The following is a 22,725-nucleotide window of genomic DNA, read 5'->3' on the forward strand; positions in this document are numbered from 1 at the left end:
ATTGGTCCAACCTGGTAGGTAGGCATAAAACCAAGACCCATCCTTGTTAGGTAATCTCAATGCCAGGTCTGCCATTAGATCAGTCCATTATTAGATACACATTCCAGTCCTCTGTGAACTGCCCTGCCCACTTCAGATACCCGTGAAGTAAAGATTCAGGAAAGGATTTGGACTTCATGGGAAGGCACCTAAAAGAGAGAGGATGGTGCGGTTGTCGGTGGTTTTCTGGGGCCCTGGGCACGAGTCTAGAGGGATGACTGGAGAGGGGTGTTTGCAGCGGCGGGGAGGAGGAGGAGCAGCAGGGGTAGGCTGTGTATGTACTCTTGATATCTAATCTCCTGGCCCTTCAGGCATGGCATAACTAATGACCTTGGTTCAGGCTTAGATGAATGGGAGGAGCAGGGTACATTACATGCTAAGAAGGACGAACCAGAAAGCGTTTCAGATGCAGGAATCAGAGGAGCTTAGGTAGAAGAGCTCAAAGCGACCTTACAAGCCGTCTGGACCAACTCCCCTCCTTTTACTGCAGAAACAGGCCTAGAGACAGTCATTGACTTGCCTTAAGTCACAGACGCAGTAAGTGGCAATATGAGAATTTGAAACCAGGTTCTCTGACCTTGAATCCAGAGTCCTTCCCCTGTACAGCATTAACTGACGGATCATAGGAATACAGAAATAGAACTGGAAGGGACCTCAGAAGCTGTGTACTCCAAGCCTCTCATTTCACAAATGAGGAAACTGAGGCTCACGAGCTTTAAGTGACTTATCCAAGGTCACGTAAGTTCTAAACAGAAGAGCTATAATTTGAATCTAGAGCAGGGGTCCGTAATCTGGTGACTATGTGAACTTATTTTTATTTTTTATTAAGTATTTTGGTAGTTGTATTTCCATATAATTGGTTTTCTTGGCAATCTAATGTCTTTTATTTTCTGCATTTGAAAACATTATTCTGAGAAGGGATCCATAGGTTTCACCACACTGCCAGAAGGCTCTGTGACCCACAAAGGTATAAGAACCCCTGTTCTGGAGAGTCAACAATCCTTTCTTTAGGGAAAGTCTGCTCTGCATTTCCCTTAAGTCCTAAGACTTTAGGGATCAGGGTAAGTTGGTAGACTATTTGCTGAGCTGATACCTTAAAGTGGGGTGGGGGTCATAGAAGGGGCTGATGTTTTAATATGGGGTTCCCTTATCTTTCTTCACTAAGAAAATAGAAACAAAAACATCCATATTGCTATTTTCGAGTGAAAGAGACAATAAAGTTATGAAAAGTTAATCCAATTCAATTAAATTATTATCATCCTGGCACTTAAAATAACATTTGTTCAGCATTGACAAGTCTGTGGTCTTAGAGCACTCGCAAGGAATTTGCTTTTTAGGGCCAGAACAACAACAACAAGGATATGAAGCTGGTGCCAATGAAGAGTATTGGATCTTTGAGTGTTTTTCCTGAGTTCTTTGTCAGGAGGCCTGCCCAGCTCAAGCCTCCCAGCTGCTCAACACATACGTTAAGGGGGCATTTGGGAAAAGAAGTCCAAAGCGTGTGGGGGCCAAGATGGAAGGAGTAGGCAGAGGAATGTGGTTGTCGTCAACCCCAAAGCAAGAGCCTGGCTTTTAGTAACTTGGAAGGAGATCCACTTTAAAGGCTTGTCCACAAGACTGGCTTCACAGCCTTCTGGCTTACCTTCCCCTAGACTCACAGTTTCTGTTCCAGAGTCATAGGAAGTTAGGTGGCATGCTACAAGGTTCCTTAGAAGCCAATTTGTCCAACTTGGTAGGTAGGCATAAAACCAAGACTCATCCTTACTGGACAATCTCAATGTTGGGCCTGTCATTAGCTCAGTCCATTATTAGATACACATTCCAGTCCTCTAATCCAGTCTTCTGTCATCTCATTAGTATGTTTGTGTATCACAGCTTAGCCATGCCTCCCCACCCTGGGCAACTCTTGTCCATCCCACGGATTGGCAAACTATGGCCAGAGGGTCCAATTGGCTGACCTGTTTTTTGTATGGTCCCTAGCCTATAGTGGTTTTTACATGTTTAAGTACGATAAAAGTTTATTTAAAAAAATGTAAAATCCATTCATAGCTCACTGGCTATACAAAGCAGGCTGCATATGGCCCACAGGCTGTAGTTTCCAACACTGATCTATGCCCTCTTATATGTTGATCATAGGGGATTCATTCAAATTAAAGAGTGAGGTGGGTTTTCTCAAGTTCTTTTCGCTTAAGGAACAGTGCCTAGGACATAGTCAGCTCTGACTAAATGTTTTTGGATTGAGTGATAGAGAAAGCTTCTGGAATCCACAGATTGCTCATTGCTCTCCCCTCACTCTCCCTGAATGACCTCTGCACCTTCTTTGTTCAATCATACATCTTTTTGATAGCATCTTTTACATTCCTTCCCCTGCATAATTCCTTGTTTACAATGCAAAGCAGCTTATACTCCTACTACCTGCTTCCCCAAGGCCCTTTGAGTGAGCCTGACCTTCAATTCACTTATTCAAATAATTTACTTGTTTTTTATTTTATATTATTTTATTTTATTTTATTTTATTTTATTTTATTTTATTTTATTTTATTTTATTTAATTTAATTTATTTTATTTTATTTTACTTTTTTGGCCAAATAGAGAACAATTAGAGATACTTACTTAACATCCAAAGGCAAGACAGAAACTCTAAGGGGAAGGAGTTGTACCAAAGTCAAGAACCTTGGGTCCCAAGATAAAAAAAAAAATCAAAGACCCTGTTACCAGCAGTCTTTCCCAGCACTTAAGACAATGCTTATCAGTCAGATAGCCAGCTAGCATTCATTAAACACTTACTGTGAGCTAGGAACTGTGCTAAGTGCTATTTTGTTTTGTTTTGTTTTTTTAAAGGGAAAATCAGTCCCAGTCCTCTAGCTTACATTCAAATGGGAGAGACAAAATGCAAATAGTTATGTAAATACAGGATATATGGGGAGTAGATGGAAAATAATCTGAGAAGGGGAAGTCACTAGCAGGCAGGGGGAGCAAGAAAGACCTTCTGTAGAAGGTGTGAGTTACATAAGGTGGGATTTGAGTTGTGTCTTCTGGAAGCCAAGGAAACTCAGAAGCTAAGGCAAGGAGAGAGAACATTGTAGGCATTGGGAAAAGCCATTACAATGGCATGGAGGCAAGAGATTGAGTGTTGTGTGTGATGTGGCAAATAGTAAGAATGTGATAAGTGGTTATTCAATCATTCATTCCTAGGAAACCATTCACATGGAGAGGACATGTGAAACAAGTTGTCAATCAGACAACAAGCATTTGTTAGGCACTTATTATGTACCAGGCACTCTACAAAGTTTTAAGGGATACAAAAAAAGGCCAAAAAACGGTTTACCCTCACGGATCTTATATTCTAATGGAGAAGACAACATGTACCTAATTTGGAATGCTTAAGATTTATACATAGACGGAAGGTAATCTGAAAGGGAAAGGCATTAGTAAATGTGGGAACCCAGAAAGGCTTCTGCATTAGGTGAGATTTGAGCTAAATCTTGAAGGAAGCAAAGAAAACTCCCAGGGAAACAGTGCATTCCAGAGATGGGGGTCAGCTAGTAGAATAGCATAGAGATGGCATTGGGGTATCTTGTGAGAGCAGCCACAAGTAGTCCAGAGTAACTGGACCATAGACTATGTGGAGGTGGTTAAGGTCTAAGTAGACTGGAAACATAGGAATTGCCCATGTTATGGAGAGCTTTTAAACGCAAAAAAGGGAGGGCATTTGATCCTAGAGGTAATAAGGAGCCATTGGAACTTATTGAGCAAGAGGAGGGGTGACATGGTCAAGCCCAAACTACAGAAAAACCACTTTGGCAGTGAAGTGGGGGACAGATAGAAATGGAAAGAAACTTGAGGCAGGGAAACCAGTTTGAAATCTATTGCAAGTCATTCAGCTAAAAGATTGTAGGTGCTGAATTAAGGCTGTGGTGAGATGGGTGGAGAGAAGGGAACATATAGGAGATGTAGAAACAATATGATTTCACCATGGATTGGATAGTGAACAGCCAAGGGAGCTTGATTACGTAAAAATAAATAAGGGGTTTCCTGTGCCTGTTTCAGTCTCTTCTGATTCTAGAGCTCTTGTTGACTGATTTCAAGATGGCTGGGAGTGGATATAAAAGATTGGATTAGAGATTTACAGCTGGAAGGGACCTTAGTGGTCATTTGGTCTAACTCCCTCATTTTGACAATTAGAAATGGAGACGCAGAGATGAAGTGACTTGCCCAAGGCCATACCATTAGTAAATGGCAAAGTCAGTTTACTACATCAAGCCCTATTACTTGAGAAACTGTAATCTATCCACTCACTGAACACTACTAGTTCATGTTCTCAAAAAGCACTGGTTAACCAACCTGTGAAATCTACTTGATTATGTCACTCCTAACAAACAAGATGAAACATGGCTTGTAAAACACGAAAAAAAGATTCTAAGGCCTCTAAGGACCCTAGACAATGACAGAGCCGATGGATTATCGCTGTCGATCACTTTACTTGTAAAGTAAATGGGAAATCCATAGGAGATAATAACAAGCAGACTGGGCAATAGAATATGAGTATTTCTTGAGATGGCAGCCCCAGAACCTGAGCTCATCAGGACCCCCAAAGAAGTGACCACTCTTCAATCAAATGGCAGGATAAAATGATGGATGGGTGATGATGGAATGCTTACATGTTAGAGGAACAGAAAGGGATGGTGAATGAGTGATTAGAAGTGAAAAGAAAAATATTAAGCCAATATCTTCCTCCTCCATTCTCCTCTTCTTCTTATTTCTGTTTTCAAACAGATAAAAATTAAGTTGTCCCCACCCTTCGACTCTGAGGTCCCTGTCCTCATGAAGGGAAGCATTGGCAACCTTCTTCCTGGCAAAGATGGAGGCAACGTTTTTCCTACTGAGGAAACAAGCTCTCTTGATATGGTTGGTGTAGAAGGGAAATGTACAAAGGAACAATATTCCCCACCCTCAAAGCAATCTTCCATCATTATAAAGCCTTACATCGATCTTCTTTTTTAAGGTTACAGTTGGCAGAAAATGATTGTAAGCACAGTAGAACTTAATGAGTAACGCTATCAGCGTCCAAGAGAGAGGTTATCTAATTGCTTCAATTACTAAAGAAATGAAGCCTATGTGTTTCCTCCCAGCCCGTTTATAATGTTTTTGGACCTTCACTGTAGGCTAAACGGACGCCAAAAGTACCACAACAGACAAATGGGCATGCACAAACACACACGCAGACCCATCTCTCACCTCTGAGATAATTATCCCTGAGGGATGCCAGCTTCTGAGCTGGGTTCAAGTTGACTAAGGGGTGCCAAAGGTATCTGAATATTCTTTCTATTTGTTCATTTGGCTGTTGGATTTCATTCACTGCTGGGTCATGGGGTTCTGGGACTAACAGAACCGAGGAGTTCTCCAGATGCGAAATTCTTTGAAAAGCATTATTTTTCCAGCAGGGAAGCAAATGCTTTCATCGGAAAAATATGTCTTACTTAGCGCTCTAAAACTTTGCGTTTGGCATGGTGAAATCGAACATAAAACTTTCCTTGGTGAGAGCTGGAGGGAGTTGCAGATTTGGAGAGCAAGGCAACTTGAAGCTGACGTAATGTTTTCCCAAGAAAGGGCCATGGTTGGGAAGCTGATCTGTATCCTTAGCCTAAGCTTATAATAATAATCAGCTATGAAGAAGAAAGAATTTGGTATTGATCTCCTCCTAATCAGAAATCAAACTGAACCTTATCTCATGACAAAGTGTAATTAACTATTTTGTTAATTACTATAATTATCTTCCTCACATTTATTTTGACAGCGGTGTCAGTAGCAGAAAACTATTTCCTTAAATTGCCTGTTGCCTATTATGAATTACAAATTCACACAATTTTGACAAATGATTTTATTCTCTCTTTTACACTTGCTTTGAGGCCTCTTGCAACAGATGATTTTTCAGAAAAATGCCTCTGTGGCTTAAGAAAAAAAAGAAATGAGAAAGGTCATATTGAAAAGATTAAATATGGGGTGAGACACCAGGCCTTAGAACTGACTATCAATCATTGTGAACCTCCTCTCTCTCATCTCATTCTCTCTATAAGGCTGTTCTGAGGGCCTGGAATATTGTAAACAAAGAAGTTTAAAGGAAGAGACAGTCATTAACTTAAGAGGGATCCAAATGTGACTCTCGGCTAATGGAAGATGCCACATGGCTTTTGGCCTCTCTCAATCTTAAATCAGAGCTATGGCCCATTGAGAACTCATATATTCATCAAACTGGGGAAGCCACTCTGGTTACTATGAATCTCTGCCACCAGGCATTTATCTGATTGCCAAAGGGATCCAAATAAGACAATTCCCTGTCTATCAAGGACCCAGATACCCAGAAATTGAGGTCCTACTCTCTTGTCAGAACCAACTCTCTCCCTGGCTTTGGCTCGGCCTCCGTTATCAACCCCACTAAGACCTCAGCTCCTCTTGATTGTCTGGGTGATACCAGAACTAGTGGTAGGTAATTGAGGGCCTACACCAGCATTTATAGCAGTTTCTTCCAGCTATAGTCAGTCAGTCATGCATTTCCCACTTAGAACCTCAAGAGAGGAAGAGATAAGAGTAGAATGTCAAATTGTATTGACAGTCTCCCATGATAAGCAGGCATATGGTAGAAAACAAACCAGAATGGATGTCTGTGGATGCTCTTCTGAATCAGTAGTGCTCAGAAAAGACATACTGTAGATACACGGGAGTAGGTTCCTTCCCTACAGAGTCTCAGTATTAAGTGATCAACTCTCTCCCCGTACACACTTAAGATCAAATGATGTGTCCCTAATAACCATTAGGCTTTGAGAGCCAGTGGAGGGGGGTGTTTCTATGGAATGCAATCCTTGTCACTATCTTGCAAAAGCTTATTAACTTTTTAATCTGGCCTCCTCAGCTGGAGGGGTGCTGCTGTTTATACTGTGTTATGTGGCTAAGTTTCACTTGTGTTATTATTATTATTATTATTGCTGTTATCTATTTTAAATGCTTTAATGGATGGCTTTATTATGCTTCTTCCCTGTAGCTTTTAGCAAAGGATGCAACTGAAAAAAAATCAAATAAATAAATGAATATTAAGTCGCCCAGTACATAAAAAGAGTGGGGAGGCCTATTGCTAGATGATGAATATTTTAGAATCTGTTTTAGGAAATTTTCAAGGTTTCCTTCTTTCTTTGGTGGTCACTGTTGTTGCTATTCTGAGAGTGACTGCTGTCTGCCCCCCACCCCTACCACCACATTGGAACCTTTCATTGAAATCCTGGGGGGAAATCAGGTAAGGAAATGCCCTCCACTTGTGCAGAACAATAACGTATCTGCAATTTAGAGCCTTAGAGAGTTCCTGGGGGGGCCAATGAGGTTAAGTGACATGCCCAAGGTGACATAGTTCTTAGGATGATAGGAATCATAGAAGAAAGGGACCTCAGAGGCCACCTAAGCCAATTTCCTTATTTTACAGACAAGGAAACTGAGGCAAAGGAGATCCACTGCCTTGCCTCTAAGTCCACAAATGGTGAATGTGAGAGACAAAATCTGAACCAAAATTTGAATCTAAAGCCAGAGATGTTTCCCCTATTGAATTTGCACATAGGTGTGTCTGTCTGCTCCTGGAGAACAGAGATTTTTTCATTTGTTTTAACCCCAGAGCCTAGCACACAGTAGGCACTTAGTAAATCCTTGTTGATTGATTGAGCTCTGATGCCAAGAGCTCTGATGCCAAGACTGGCTTACTTAACCACTATTCCATACAGACTGCCAGATAAAATGATAAAAAAAAAAGATTTCTGAAAAAGGTAATTTTCACAATTAAAATGTATCTTTAAAAGCTTCCTTTTTTTTTTTTAAGAGATCTTCTTTTGCATATTTCACATTTGTATATTTCACGTTTAATACCATCACCAAGGCAGTTCTGGCTTATCTATGTGTAGCTAGGTCCTACCTTGGCTCAGACATTCCCAATTCTGTCTATTTTAGGCATTTTGAAGTGCCTCTTATCGCTGCAGAATTCAGATTCAGAGACAGTGAAAAGAAGAGAGATATTGGTTCTTGGCCTTGAGCCCATGCTGAAGAACATGAGCCTGATATGGAAGGTTGGAGAATGAATTTGGGATGTGGGTTGGAACCTTATTAAAAAAAAAAAACCAAAACTATTTACATTTTCTTATTAATGAAAAAGTAAACATTGGTTTTGAAAACAACTCACATATATCAGAACCCATCTGCCTGGAATACAAACCTTTAATTGGTTCACTCTTTTTTGTTTGTTTGTTTTAAAAAGAAAAAGCTAGGGAATTCTCAGTGAGAAACATTTTCTACTAAGACAGTTTAGTACCTTTTCTATCAAATCTGGACTCAAACACTTACTAGGTGTGTGACCCTGGACAAGTCACTTAACCCCGTTTGCCTCAGTTTCCTCACCTGTAAAATGAGCTGGAGAAGGAAAGGGCACACCACTCCAGTATCCTTGTCAAGAAAACCCCAAATGGGGTCATGATGAGTCAGGCACAACTGAAATGACTGAACAATAACCAATAGTGTTAGACAGGTACCTGGGGGTATTGAGAGGCTAAGAAGACTTGCTCAAGGACCCACACAGACCCATGTCTTGGAGGAGGGACTTGAACCCAGGTCTTTATGACACTTAGACCAGCTTTCTATCTGCTATACCACACACTCTCTTGGGCCACTCTTACGTAGGACAATATTTACATGAACATTAAGACAGATATCTAGGAAACCTATATTACGCCTAGAGGAATTCATTATAATAATAGTAAAATGATGGTAATAATAGCTAGCATTTATGTAAGACTTTAAGATACATATGGTACTTTACATGTTATTTGATTTTCATGAAAACCCCGTGAAGTCAGTGCTATTATTATCCTCATCTTACAGATGAGGAAACTGAGGCAGAGAGGAGTTAAATGACCTTCCCAGGATCACTCATTTAGCAAAATATTTGCACTGGAATTTGAATTGAGGTCTTTCTGACTCCAAGTACAGCATTCTATCTACTTTGCCACCTAGATTTTTATATAAGTGGGAACAAATATCTCATAGAGTCTGAGAGACTTGGGTGCTGAGAGCAAAGTGGAAAGGGGCCAGATGAGATCTTGTTTCTTTCCCCTACACAAAGCAAGACGCCGTATAGACTCCAATCTGCTAGCCCTGTGAAAATATTAACTGGAATTCTTTAGGCGAGAGCACTTCCTATGTACCTTGGAGTTTTGCCATTTCCAAGAATAACTAAAATGGTTCTGAATCTATTCATCAAAGACCTTGGATTCTTTGCTTCTCACCCTCCATTGCCCCAATGATGAAAGCTTGTATCTTGATTTGGTATGAGGTGATGTATAAAACAGGTACCTCCTCATTCAGTGAATTACAGAGTGCTAAGACTACTGGTCCTGTAGTGAGAGAACCCAAGGTGTGACCTTGGACAAGTCACTAAACTTCCTTGCATCTCAGTTTCCTCAGATGCAAAAGGAGAGGGTTGAGTGAGATGGCCTTTGAGGACTCTTCCAATTTTAAATTTACCATCTTATCTCTAAAGCAATGATTCTTAACCATTTTGTGTGTGTGTGTGTGTGTGTGTGTGTGTGTGTGTGTGTGTGTGTATGTGCGCGCGCGCATCATGAACCTCGTCAGTCTAGTGAGGTCAATCGGCCCTTTCTTGGAATATTTTTAAATGCATAAAATAAAATAGATACACAGGGTTGAAATGGAAATCAATTATATTAAAATATAGTTATCAAAATATTTTAAAATGACATCAAATAGGTGAATTGCTTTACAAACTTTAACCCACTACAATAGTAGGGCAGCTAGGTGGTGCAGTGGATAGAATACCTGAAGACAGGAGGACCTGAGTTTAAATCTAGCCTCAGATACTAGCTGTATGACCCTGAGCAAGTCACTTAACCCTGCTTGTCTCAGTTTCTTCATCTGTAAAGTGAGCTGGAGAAGGAAGTGGCAAACTGTTCCCATATCTTCGTCAAGAAAACTCCAAATGGGGTCATGAAGAGTTGGTGTGACTGAACAACATAAATGGTAGTTATAATTTTATTTTTACAGTTCTCATACTAAGAACCCCTGATTTAAAGATTCAGATGTCAACTTAGAGAATTGTTTAATATCAGTAATGTCCAAAAATCTTTAGCAAGCTCTTTTTCCTATCATGCACCAATTTGTTTCTCCTGCTGTTGGAAGATGCTCAGATTTACCGAGTCTGTGGGCCACAGCTTTCCGTGGTTTGATCAGCCGAGGAATCCCAGTAATCTTTGTTGACTGCCTGCTTTGCTACATTACCCCTCTCTTTTCATCTGATCCAGTATTCAGTCAAGTTTTCTTCTTGGCAAGTGTAAAAGCCTCTTTCTCCTTCTCCACTGCTGTCTGTCCTTCTGCACTCCACCCCCATCACGGGTCTGCTTGCACCGATCATGTTTAAAGGTCACTCATTTTGTTTGACAGGCAGCCAAGCCTGACAGTGGTTTAATGATACCTGAACAAACTATATTAAAATGACATCGCATGTGATCCTAAATAATTATGGGCTAAGAGGAAAAGAAAGCAAATAGGAGTCCGTGCAGGAAACTCTCACTGAAGATATTCGTTAAAATGCTAAACTCTATTAACCAATTACATAAAAACCTTTTATATTGCCTTGCTTCGTTTCAAACATAGCATGGGCTATTTTGTCTGTGACCTCGAGCGGAACAAAAAGCTACCGAATGCCATTTGTGTCAGGAGCTGGACTACAGAAGGACAACTAATTCTAATTAGTAAGAATTCCCCACAGGCCAGAGGGAGGCTGAGTGCAGGAACCAACTGTCTAATGCTGTTTCTAGCTTGCAACAGGTGGGTTGAGGCCTACCAAAGGTTGTCATGGCAATAGCTAATGGTAGACCTTTAGCGGGACACCAGTAATTAATTGAGTGCATGTCCAGCCTTTGAATGTGATATCTTTTAATATACTTCTGAACTAAAGGAGATTGCTTCTTCTAATTGGTTAAAATTAAAGCAGCAGAAGGCTTTGCCAAGAACTACAGTGATGCGATGCAAGGCTCATTTGGACTGCTTAGACTGGAATTCTTTGCATATTACTGCAATAAGGTGTTACCCCTCCTCCATCTCACTACCACCCCCAGTGATCATGGAGAAAGGTATTTGCTTCTTATAACACTGACGATTCTCTATGAGATGCCACTCTATGTATGTAATGCATCATTACTCAACATCTGATACCTATAAAAAACATAACATTAAAATTCGGAAAAAAAAAAGATCAGAAGTATTGAATCTGATTTCCAACTTGTAGGGTTTGAAGGTAGGGAGGGAATGCCACTTCTTAAGCGTACTGTGCTGTGATGTTATGGCCTTATAGTTGACTGTAGCTCTTGAGTTCCCAGCCTCATTTGGGAATAATGACAGGCCTGGCATAGTATTGGAATGGAGTCGGGATAGAAGGACTTGGCATAACATGAGTCCCACAGGAATTCCTCTAGACACAGAGTCCCCTCTAGGACAGCTTTCTGAGTAACTCTGCAAATTGTTTCCAATCTGAAATCGGTCTGGGGTTCAAACTCGGAGGAAATTGATATAGTATTTTCTAGACTTATATAATGTTATAGCCAATTTCCATTGCCTTTGTACAGACTCTCTCCAATGCCTGGAATATACTTCCTCTTCTCCTCCATTTATTTTATGTAATATATATTTTATATAATATAACATAATAATATATCATATAATCATTACATAATATATAATATATTTATATATTATATATTTATATAATATAATATAAATAATTATATATGTATATATAATTTTCAAATAAAGTGAGTACCAAACATATTTAGCTTACTTTGTCCTTATGGACCTGCCCCAGCTTTTCCTTGGTGAAAAACGAATTGTCTTCAGCTCCACTGAAAGGACTGAATATATACATTTATATGTTACATATGCCCATGCACACATATATTTATAAATATATATACATATTTGCAAATGCTTACTTTTTTGCAGCCTAATTTTCCTTAAGTGACCATTTGAGCTAGAATTCTTTTCTTCCCTTGCTATTCTCTATGCACTAGTTGATGGGGATGTTTCTTCAGAGAGGAAGAGCTGAAGGAGGTCTGGGCAGTTTCATTCCCTGAAGAAGTCTCTGCATAATTAAGTGATTTGAGTGTCCTAGCTGGTTCATGATTGTTGGGAGTTAGGGGCAGCTAGGTGGCACAGTGGATAGAGCACTGGCCCTGAAGTCAGGAGGATCTGAGTTCAAATCCGGCCTCACACCAAACACTTGACACTAGCTATGTGATCCTGGGCAAGTCACTTAACCCCAATTGCCTAAAAATTAAAAAAAGAAGTGATGATTGTTGGAAGTCATGGGATCATAGATTTAGACTTAGAAAGGACCTTAGAGATCATCAGGCTCACCATCCCCCCATTTTACAGATGAGGAAACTGAGGCACAGAGAGATCTTTGCGTCACAGAATCAGCTCTGGAAGGGACCTTAGGCAGTTAACTGGCTCAATGGAGAAACATTTAGACCAGGAGTTCAAATCCAGCCTGAGACACTTACTAGTTATGTGTTTCTAAGCAAGTTATGTAACTTCTGTTTGCTTCAGTTTCCTCATCTGTAAAATAGGGATGATAATAATAGTACTACCTCCCAGAGTTGTTGTGAAGTGAGGTAGCATAAGTGAAGTGATGTGAAAACCTTCAAGTCTTACATAAATGCTAACTATTTCATCATTGTTGTCGTTATTCTACAATAACTGTAAGTCTGAACAGGATGCCTTTGTTAGAAAGCCTCATGCTAAGGTATATCATATCTGGGCACGCCCATGCCTGCTCACACTGTAAAGAATGTCATTAGAGAAATGGAGGACCAAAAAAAAAATATCATGGGATGGTTCTGTAGTGAACGGAAGGGATGACTAGTGGATAGAGAGGGACAGTCAACCACAGGGCTGCTCATGTGCTCCAATGACCTCCAGGCAAAGTCAAGAGAACACGGGGAAGGCCCTCAGCACACTGGGTGGAGCTGTGCTGAGGAAACGGTAGGATGTTATGGCCAAGTGATACACGGGATGGGTATCACTCCACATTGTAGGAGGGAGTAACCCACATGGATAAAGTCATAAATCCAGTGGGGTATTCTGTCAACTCATGTTGTTGTTTTAAGTCATTTTTCAGTTATGTCTGACTCTTTGTGACCCCATTTGGGGTTTTCTTTTGCAAAGATAATGGAGTGGTTTGCCATGTCCTTCTCCAACTCATTTTGCAGATGAGGAACTGAGGCAAATGAGGTTAAGTGACTTGCCTAGGATCATACAGCTAGTATTTGAGGCTGGATTTGAACTCAGGTCTTTCGGCCCCCAGGCCAAACACCCTATCTACTGTGCCATCTAGCTGCCCTGCCAGGTCACATCCACTGCCATAACAAGTGTCATTTGTATTGTTCATTGTAGCAAATAACCAGTTTTTGGGCTGTAGACCTCAACAAGAGAATATCTGCAGAGGAAGGCATATTTAAACACTCTTTCTTCATCACCACCTTTAACTAAGGAGAACACTGGATTTTCCTCAGGTTTACTTTCTTTCAACCTCAGATCTGCTAATACTCTGGAGAATCATCCCCAACCATAGCGGCTGTGTCATGAGAATGATTTTATTAATAAAACTCCTTCAGTGTGACCTCATGGGATTTTCCACTGCCATTGTCTGGGCATCACTAGGGGCAAAAAAACCAGGCCCTTTTTAATAACACATTTACATAAGTTGATCTGAACGATCCCCATGTGATGGTACATCTCCAGGGCTGGCCTGTCATCTTGGAACAGCCTAAGGTGCTGATCCCAAAGAGATTAAAACTCAAGAAATAACTAGTCTTCATAAAATGGGAACATCTCTACAAGCAGTAAAACAAATGATTATCATTTCTTTTTGGCGTTGGACTATGCCAAGCTAGAGAAAAACAGAGCTTTCAAACGCCGACAATCTGGTATATTGAAGTATGACCATTATTTTTTATTTTCCACATTTTTGGTCCAAAGACAGTTCTGAGTAATTGATTCCCATAATGAGCTATGGTTCGTTAGTCAATTTAATTTATAATTGAATTGGATGGATGTAACTCTGTGTAAAATTGTCTCTGAAGAATCTGTTTTGTTCGTCTGTTCAACTTCTGACAGGGATGGAAGAAAATCTAAATTATTCCCTCCTGCAAGAGGGAAAAATTCAGTCTCAGCCTCCCTGGTGAAATTAAGAGAAAAAAAATATTTTTAATAGTTGCCATGCAAAAATATTATGGCTTTACTAAAATTTATACAAGCATATCAATTAACACATTCATGACTTGAGAGACGGCTTTAGTGATGGGAAAATGTGCTGGAGGCCACAGCCTTTTACAGGCACGTGGAAAGATTTCTTCTTATTAGAATGAGCTCCAGGTCTCTCTACATTTATTTTTATCAGTTATTGACAAGGCTTGTCTTATTACCACAGAAATATACCATGGAAACAATGGCTCTAATTCTCCAGGTGTTTTGCAATCATTATAACTTGTATTTCCCATACATTTTTGTAACAGTATAATTTTGGGGAACAATTATTAAAATAACCATGCAGATTTTTTCACCCTCTGAGTTCTGAAAAGGCTGTCAAGATTTAAAAAATAAAAAACAGCAACCAACTTTAATTGTTAACAATAGATTTCTTCCCTCACCTCCTTGTTCAAAGATTGTCTTACTTTCCGAGTTCTTTATCTTAAAACTTCTCCCCATGCATGCACGCAAAATAAACCATCATTATGTACAAGGAAATGTTTTACAGTTAATGCCATCTAAGATACTCTCCAAGTGCCAAAATGCATAGGATTTTGGTAAAAGGCAATCTGCTCTAGCAATATAATGCATGCAAACTAGTCTTGTCTAAAACCTGAGGCAGGAACTGTGCACATTGCCTTGGATGGCACCTATGGAGCTGGCTTTGATACTATGCCCAGAAGTGGGTTGCATGCTGTGATCTGAACGAAATTTAATCATTTTTTAGAAGCCAGGGGCCTTTGAGGTGCTCTTGTTCCATAAGACTTATTATAGCTAAGAAAGACAAGGTATATGCATTATTATTCCTTGTTAACAATGGTAATGCAGTAATAAGCTCTAATGATGAACTGCTGTGTGAAATAGGTTTAGGCTGATATAGAATGGGAAACTATGAAAATACATATCTGTTCTACATAAACACTGCACTGTTGAGATGGCAAGGGTATGAAACGACATCCCATAAGCTGATAAAGAAAAAGCCCTATTTGCTTTTTAAGCATGCTATTTGTGTGGTCTGTAATCTAGTCACTTACAAACGTAAATATTTGATCTAATGACAATGATGGTATGAGTGGTGGTGAGCCAAAGATGGGTCAGATGGTGGTATTCGCTATTATCACTCTTGAGAGAAATACGTTTTTGTGAAATTCTTTCTTTCTTCCCCCCCCCCACTGCCTACCCTTATTGCCTTCATTATTTGAGGGCTAAAATGGAAATCAGGTGAAGGAAGATTTAAATTTGTGGAATCTTTCTCCTTTTTTTTTTTTTAACTTCCCTTCTAAGAACTTATGCCATATTCTTCAAGTTGTCTTGGCTTTCAGGGAAGGGATTTGTTAAGAACTTATTTGCTGAGCTATGGATTATGGATGCCTATAGATTCTCTCAGGTCCCTAGTGCCCACAATTAGGGTAAATAAATGTATTTAGCTCAACTTAACTCTCCATTATAATCCAGAGAAATGAATGAAAGCAGAAATTCCACTTCTTCCCTTGTGCAGATCTGTCTGGCACAGCTGAGGGAGGTTTGGATTAATGATTGACTGGAATTGGCCTGGAATTTAGGACTTTCTGCAGTCACATCTCTGCTTGCTTCCATGGCCCTGAATGACTAGTTTTCTGCATGCATGAGTCCTCTTTCCATTCCCAGTAGGCCAACTGTACCTTCTGTCTGTTCCCATCTCTCCTAGTAGAGGTTCCTTTTCTCTACCTGCTCACATCTTACCCTTATGTTAGTGACAGATGAGATCACACCTATTTCATTATACCTTCCTTTCCCAGCATCTTCTCTTCTAGAATGCTAAAAGACATTAGAAGGTAGATGGAAATACTCAAACACTAGATGGAATCAGAGCATTATCATAACAAGAAAGTTTTGCCCACAGGACTAGGAGAACAAAGGTTCCTAACCTGGGATCCATAGGGTCCATGAATTTAAAGGGGAGAAAATCTCTCTCTCTCTCTCTCTCTCTCTCTCTCTCTCTCTCTCTCTCTCTCTCTCTCTCGCTCCTCTAACTGAAATTTATCATTTCCTGCAATAATGAATTTAGAAACAAAAACAATTGCTGTTCATAGAAGGGCTCTCCAGGCTTCTTCACTAGGCTACAAAAGAGGTCCATGATACTAAATAGTTAAGAACCCCTGAAGTAGATGCAACATTGAGTCTATGGAGCTTGGTCTTCATAAAATTCCAACTCCTCCATCTTCTTCTTCTCCTTGTCCTCCTCCTTTTTGTACTACAACAGGAACTGGACCTGAGATTTCATTGATACAGAGAAGGCCCAGATGAAGGACTTTTCTTTACCACTAACGTTTGCAATTTCTCTGTATGGGGGCGAAAGATGAAACGATTGAGGAAACAGAGGTCTGATCTTCTGAGCATATTGATTTGTTGAACACTGCACGCCAATAAGCTAACAAAGCCTAAAGAACTGAGAGATTAAGTGACTTGCCCAGAGTTGTATAGCCAATATAGGTCAAAAGCCAGATTTGAACTTGAGTCCTTCTGGCTTCAAGACTTGCTCTACCATGTTTCTTTTTGGTATTGTTATTGTCAACAACAACAACAAATCACACTTCCAAGAAAGATAGCATGGTATAGTACATAGAAAGCTGCTTTTGTGGTCAGGAGGAACTGGGCTTAAGTCTCACCTCTGACACATCCTAATCATGTGAATCTGGACAAGCCAGCCTCTCTCAGTTCTCTAAGCCAGAAGTCAATCAACAATCAATCAAGATACATTTATTAAGTGCCTACTATGTGTCAGGTATGTTGCTAAGTGCTGGGTAGGGTGGGAGGTCAAACACAGTCATTCCTCCCAAGTGTAAAATATTTAATAAAGTAAATCCAAATATAATAAAACATAGATTATTTGAAAATTCAAAGCCAAGTCAGTATTTAGGCTGCAGGCATCTTCATGTACAGATTAATGGTCCTGTTTTAATTTTGAGTTTGACAGCACTGCCCTCACCAGCTCTCTGAGACTATTAATCGTTGAGTGAGTATGATCTGTTTTCATAGTTTCTTCCCTGGTAGCTTCCTATAGCAATGAAGTCAGACGTCTAGTCCAAAAACAAAGTACCAAACATATGTAACATATTAAGATTTGAAAAGTGCTTTGCATATGTTTTCATAACCCCGTGAGATATGTGTTATCGGTTTCCCTATTTTGTAGATGAGGAAACTGAGGCAAACAAAAGTTAAGTGACATGCCCAGGGTCATACAGCTAGTAAGCATCAGAAACAGAATTTGAGCCCAGGGCTTTTTGAGAGTCCTTTAGAGACGGTATTCTGTTGCTTTTCAACAACAGCAGTAACAAAGATGCTTTATAGTATCGTATATTTAGATCTGGAAGGGAGTTCCAGAAGCTAAAGGAGGTAGCTGGTAGTGATGGGCTTGGAGTCAGAAAGATGGAAGACCTGTGTTCAAATTTTACATCAGATACTAGTTGTGCCACCTTGGGCAAGTCATTTAACCTTTATTTTCCTCAGTTTCCTCAATTGTAAAAGGAGAACAATAATAGCACCTCTCTCCCAGAGTTATTGTGAGGATCAAATGAGATAATATTTGTAAAGTGCTTACCATAGTGCCTGGCACATAGGTGCAATATAAATGCTAGATATTATTATTGTTTAACTACTACTAGGAGCCTCGATCCTTAAAATATAGATAATAATAACTATAGCACTTAAGAGATTATTTATGGTGATCCTTTCCCCTCCTTTCGCCCCTTTCCTTTCTTCCTCCCATCCCCTGTTACCTTTAACCTTCTCGATTTACAGATGAAAAAAGCGAGGCCGACTGTTTAAGTGTCAGCCCAGTGTCACACAACTAATGTTTGAGGCAGGATTTTGAACTCAGATCTTCCTGACACCTAGGCCAGCCTATACTATCCTAGTCAGTGGTTGCTATGTTTGTTAAACCTATTCTTTACTTAGTGGCTTCTGTAACAGAGAAAAATCAAAGATACAATTCATTCCCCGACACAGAACCCTTCCCCAAAGGTGGTAGCTTTGAATACAGCTTGTGTGAGTCTAAACAAAACAGAATTTTGCCTCGTCAGGTGAATGAATCCACTGGAGACCACTTACATTGTAATTGCTCCATTCCTACCGAGGACTTTTCAGCAGGCCTCATTCTTAAGGTAAGCCAGCTACGTGGAATGGATGGAAGGGTGGACCTCAAAAAAACCCACAACAGCCCTCGATCAAGTGTCCCACCATTCGTGCCTAGTACAGTTCAATGAGGGGACGCTCTGGAGTTCAGGTAAGTAGCATCACAGTGAGTTATGATCCAGGGCAGTGGGGTCAGTTGTCATCAATCAAGCAGCTAGGAATCAACCCAAGTCAGAGTTTCAACTTGGTCTTTTTGACCATGCTCTGAGAAGTACTGTTTTTAATCTAAAGTATGAGATCAATATTTGGAATCAATAAGCATTCATTTCCAACTAACAAGTTCAGTGGCTAGTGGATTTCTCTAAATATTTTCATAGCAAGGAAATCTTTGTTGGGCTGAACACTGAATTGCAAATATGTCCAATTCTAAGAGATGACCTCCTTAGAAAAAAGAAACAAATCAATAAACTAACCTGGCTCTAAGACAGCTTTCCGAGTTCACCACTCACAGACAAGCACACTCTTTTTCTAGGATTTCCAGCAAAACCGCTATGACCTTCGTGTTGGGTGGCAGTTTCATTCCAGGCCCAATAAAAAGCAAAACATTATTTATTGACAGCTTTGGCCCTCATGAAATTTTATAACAGATTCTATGTGATGGGCTGAAAGGCCTTATAAAGACATTAATGAATACTGTAGCTGATTGAGTGAAGAAAAAGAAGATGCTTCTAGAACCAAAATAATGGCCATATGAATTCCTAGAAGATGTGGAAGTAAATGGAGGATCATTATTAATCATCTACTGTATGCTAGGTACTGAGAAAAGCAGTTTACAAATATTATCTCATTCAATACAACAACCTTGGGAGGTAGTATTGTTATTTTAGAGTTGAGGAAACAGAGGCATATAGAGATGAAATGACTTGTCTAGGGTCACACAGCTAGGAAGTATTTGAGAATAGATTTGAACTCAGTACTTCCTGATTCTGTGCTCTATCCCCTGTGCCAACTAGCTGCCTCAAGAATAGAGGTACTTGCGATTCCCAATTGGGTTCTGGGAAAATCTTCAGTGTTATTAAAATGATAGGAGAAATAATAATCCTCCCATAATTGTTACTCATACTCATTTTATGTCATATATTCAAAAGGAGATTGTAAGCCACTTGAGGGCAGGGACTATATATATATATTATATGTATATATATATATATATATATATATATATATTTTTTTTTTATTTTTTATTTTTTATTTATTTATTTTTTTTGGTGAGGCAATTGGGGTTAAGTGACTTGCCCCACATAGAGTCACACAGCTAGTGAGTGTTGTGTGTCTGAGGCCAGATTTGACCTCAGGTCCTCCTGATTCCAAGGCCGGTGTTCTATCCACTGTACCACCTAGCTGCTCCAAGGGACTATATTCTTTTGCATTCCTCATAACACCTAGTATAGAGCTGAGGAAAGATTTGGTATCTACTGACCATTTCATAGACCAATATTATCTCTGAATAAGACATAGTTTCATGACACCAGGATGATGGAGTCATCCTCAACTCCTCATTCTCCCTCATCTTATATACCCAATTGGTTGCCAAAGTGTTCCATTTCTATCACAATAGCTCTTGAAAACTGATCCCTTCTTTCCACCCAAACAGCTACCACCTCCATTCAGTCCCTCATCTCCTCTCACCTGGAATGTTTCAATGGTCTCCTAATTGGTATCTCTACCTCAAGCCTCTCCTCACTCCAGTCCATTCTCCACACAGCTGCCAAAGTGGTTTTCCTAATGCACAGGTGACCATGTCACTCCTGGATCCCTACTAAATAAACCGCGGTGGCTCCCCATTGCTTCTAAGCCTAGGATCATATATAAACTCCTCTATTTAGTGATTGAACCCCTCATGACTTGGTCCCAACCTATGTTTCCAATTTCATTATACATTACTCAACTTCTTGCACTGAACAGCCCAGCCAAAATGGGCTCACACAAAATATTTCATCTCCTGTTTCTGTGGGTTTGTATTGGCCATTCCCTCCCCCCTCCCCCATTTAGAATATATTCCTTCTTTTCCTCTGAGTCATGGAATCCTTCTCTTTCTTTAAGACACAATATCTACTACAAGAAATCTTTCTTGATCTCCCCCCAAGGCTGACACCTTCTCTCCTTAACTGCCTTGCAGTTAATAACCTTGTTTTTATTTTCTGTGAATGCATTCTGAATATATACATGTTATCTCCTCCATTAGAATGCAAGCTTCTTGTAAGTAGGGACTGTTTTATTCTTTGTTTTTTTTGTCCACAGCTTAATAAATGCTTTTTGATTGATTCACCACAGATTGTGGTTCCCTTGCCATAATAGGATGCCCTCTTGGGGTAGGGACACAGTGAGAGACAGACTGTTCATAAATTTGGTGCTATTTCTGTCATAGTTCTTACCTGTCTGACTCCATACTCATCCCACCTAGCTCCTATATCTGAATCTTTCATGAATCCCATTTTGTTCTCTGGATTTGTTGGTAGTGACTTGATTTGGCTTGACTTCACATGGGACTCTGATTACTCTCTTGACTCACAGTTTAGGTCATACACCATCTCCCAGTTCAATCCAGACCTGCTTTCTGTGTCTCTCTCAGGTCCTCTTAATTACTCTTAAACCAGTACTTTGTAGGGTCAGGGACATGACAACATTTTCTTGTAGTCTCACAACTTGGCCATAAGAGCTGCAGCTAACCATCTTGTTTCTCAAAGTTGTGAGATGTGATTGTGAGACATAGGATAGACTGTAAAAAAAAAAAGGTTCATAAAATAAGCTAGACAAAGCACTGTGCAAGACACTAAAATATATATAATGCTTAAATAATTCTGAGGTTTTAATAATTCAGGGAGTTTATGGTCTAGTCATTCCATAAGACACCAAAACAGATAGTGATAATTCACAGTATTATGAGTACATTGGTGATCTAATGATTGAAAAGGAGTTGGAGAAATGTTATTCTTCATTAGGAACCATATCTCCCATAGTATGGTTTCAATTTCTGTTAAAGAGAGGCACTTTCCAAAGGCCACTCCTTGCTCCTCAGGGCACTGATGCCATACTGATTGCAAACCCAGATTCTGGGACTCTGGGATGATTAGGCAGCCTATAGACCTTTATCGAACTCAAAAAATTGGAGACTCCACTCCTTTCATCCAGAAGAAAAAGACCAAGTGAAGAGACTTAAAGATAAAGACATTTCTTGAGGCAACATGGCCTCAGAGCATTTTTTCCCCCACCAGACACTGTGAGCCAAGGAGTCCAACTATGAAAAGAGTAATTAAAAGGACCCAGATAAGACAGATGGCAGAAGGTGACTCAGGCCTTTAGAATGCCTTTACAGCCAATCAAAGAGCGTCCCACGCACCATGAGGTCAATCAACCAGAACCAGCTGCAGAATGCCTATTCATGCTCCAATGTCTCTCCAAAGCATTTCTATTTTATGTCATTACGATCCTTCTGGAAGAAGCCTCCTTTACGTGAAGGGATGCTGTTGGTACCCCCATTACAACAGCACTAATGAGGAAGAGGAGCTTACGAGCAATTTTTCTTGAAAACATTGGTAATGCCCAACCAACTGAACATTTTCTTATGATGGGGAAATAGCTTTAAACAATTCTTCCTTGAAGGGTTGTCTAATTCCCAGAATGTCCACCGCTTCTGAGGGCTTCTCTTTTCTCAGAGAAAGATAGTTAAAGGGAATTTCAGGTGAAATATTAGAGCCAAAGAACTATTCAGGGAGAATGGACAGGAGCCTGGCCAATAATGTACTGGAGAAAGGAAGCATAAGAATTGAGAGTAGGAGCCAAACCATCCGTGTTTTCGGTATTCCATCAGAGAAGAACAAGCTGCTTACTCCCATTTATGGATGCACTAATGCCTGCTGTGCTGAAATTAAACACTGCCTAGACCAGGTATTTAGAATGCCCATCAGAAAAGAGATTAAAACCAGTAAATCTCAGACCCATGAGACCAAGACTGAATCTGGCAAAGAGCCTATGCTGCACAAGGTGCCCTCCTACTCTTGGAGGCAGCACACTTCATCCTGACCAGGCAAGGACTAGGGAAGATCATTTTCTTCTCTCTGTCTGTCTGTCTGTCTCTGTCTCTCTTTCCCTTTTTTTCTTTCTCTTTCATTCCTTAATCCTATTCTTGACTAAAATAAAGTTTATTCCTAAAGAGAGGGAGAA

The 22,725-nt window shown here is 40.0% G+C and overlaps 1 long non-coding RNA gene across 1 annotated transcript in view; it reads left to right on the forward strand.

The window, feature by feature from the left end:
* Positions 1-439: 439 nt before the first annotated feature.
* The window catches only part of LOC110209967 (uncharacterized), a 53,523-nt gene continuing 31,237 nt past the window's right edge, over positions 440-22,725 (forward strand). Inside the window, exon 1 of the long non-coding RNA XR_002324987.1 lies at positions 440-576. This is a non-coding gene — a long non-coding RNA (uncharacterized LOC110209967). The remainder of the gene's footprint in view (positions 577-22,725) is intronic.

Source organism: Phascolarctos cinereus, unplaced genomic scaffold (genome assembly GCF_003287225.1).
Source record: "Phascolarctos cinereus isolate Bilbo 61053 unplaced genomic scaffold, phaCin_HiC Scaffold_5;HRSCAF=322, whole genome shotgun sequence".
NCBI classification, from domain to species: domain Eukaryota; kingdom Metazoa; phylum Chordata; class Mammalia; order Diprotodontia; family Phascolarctidae; genus Phascolarctos; species Phascolarctos cinereus.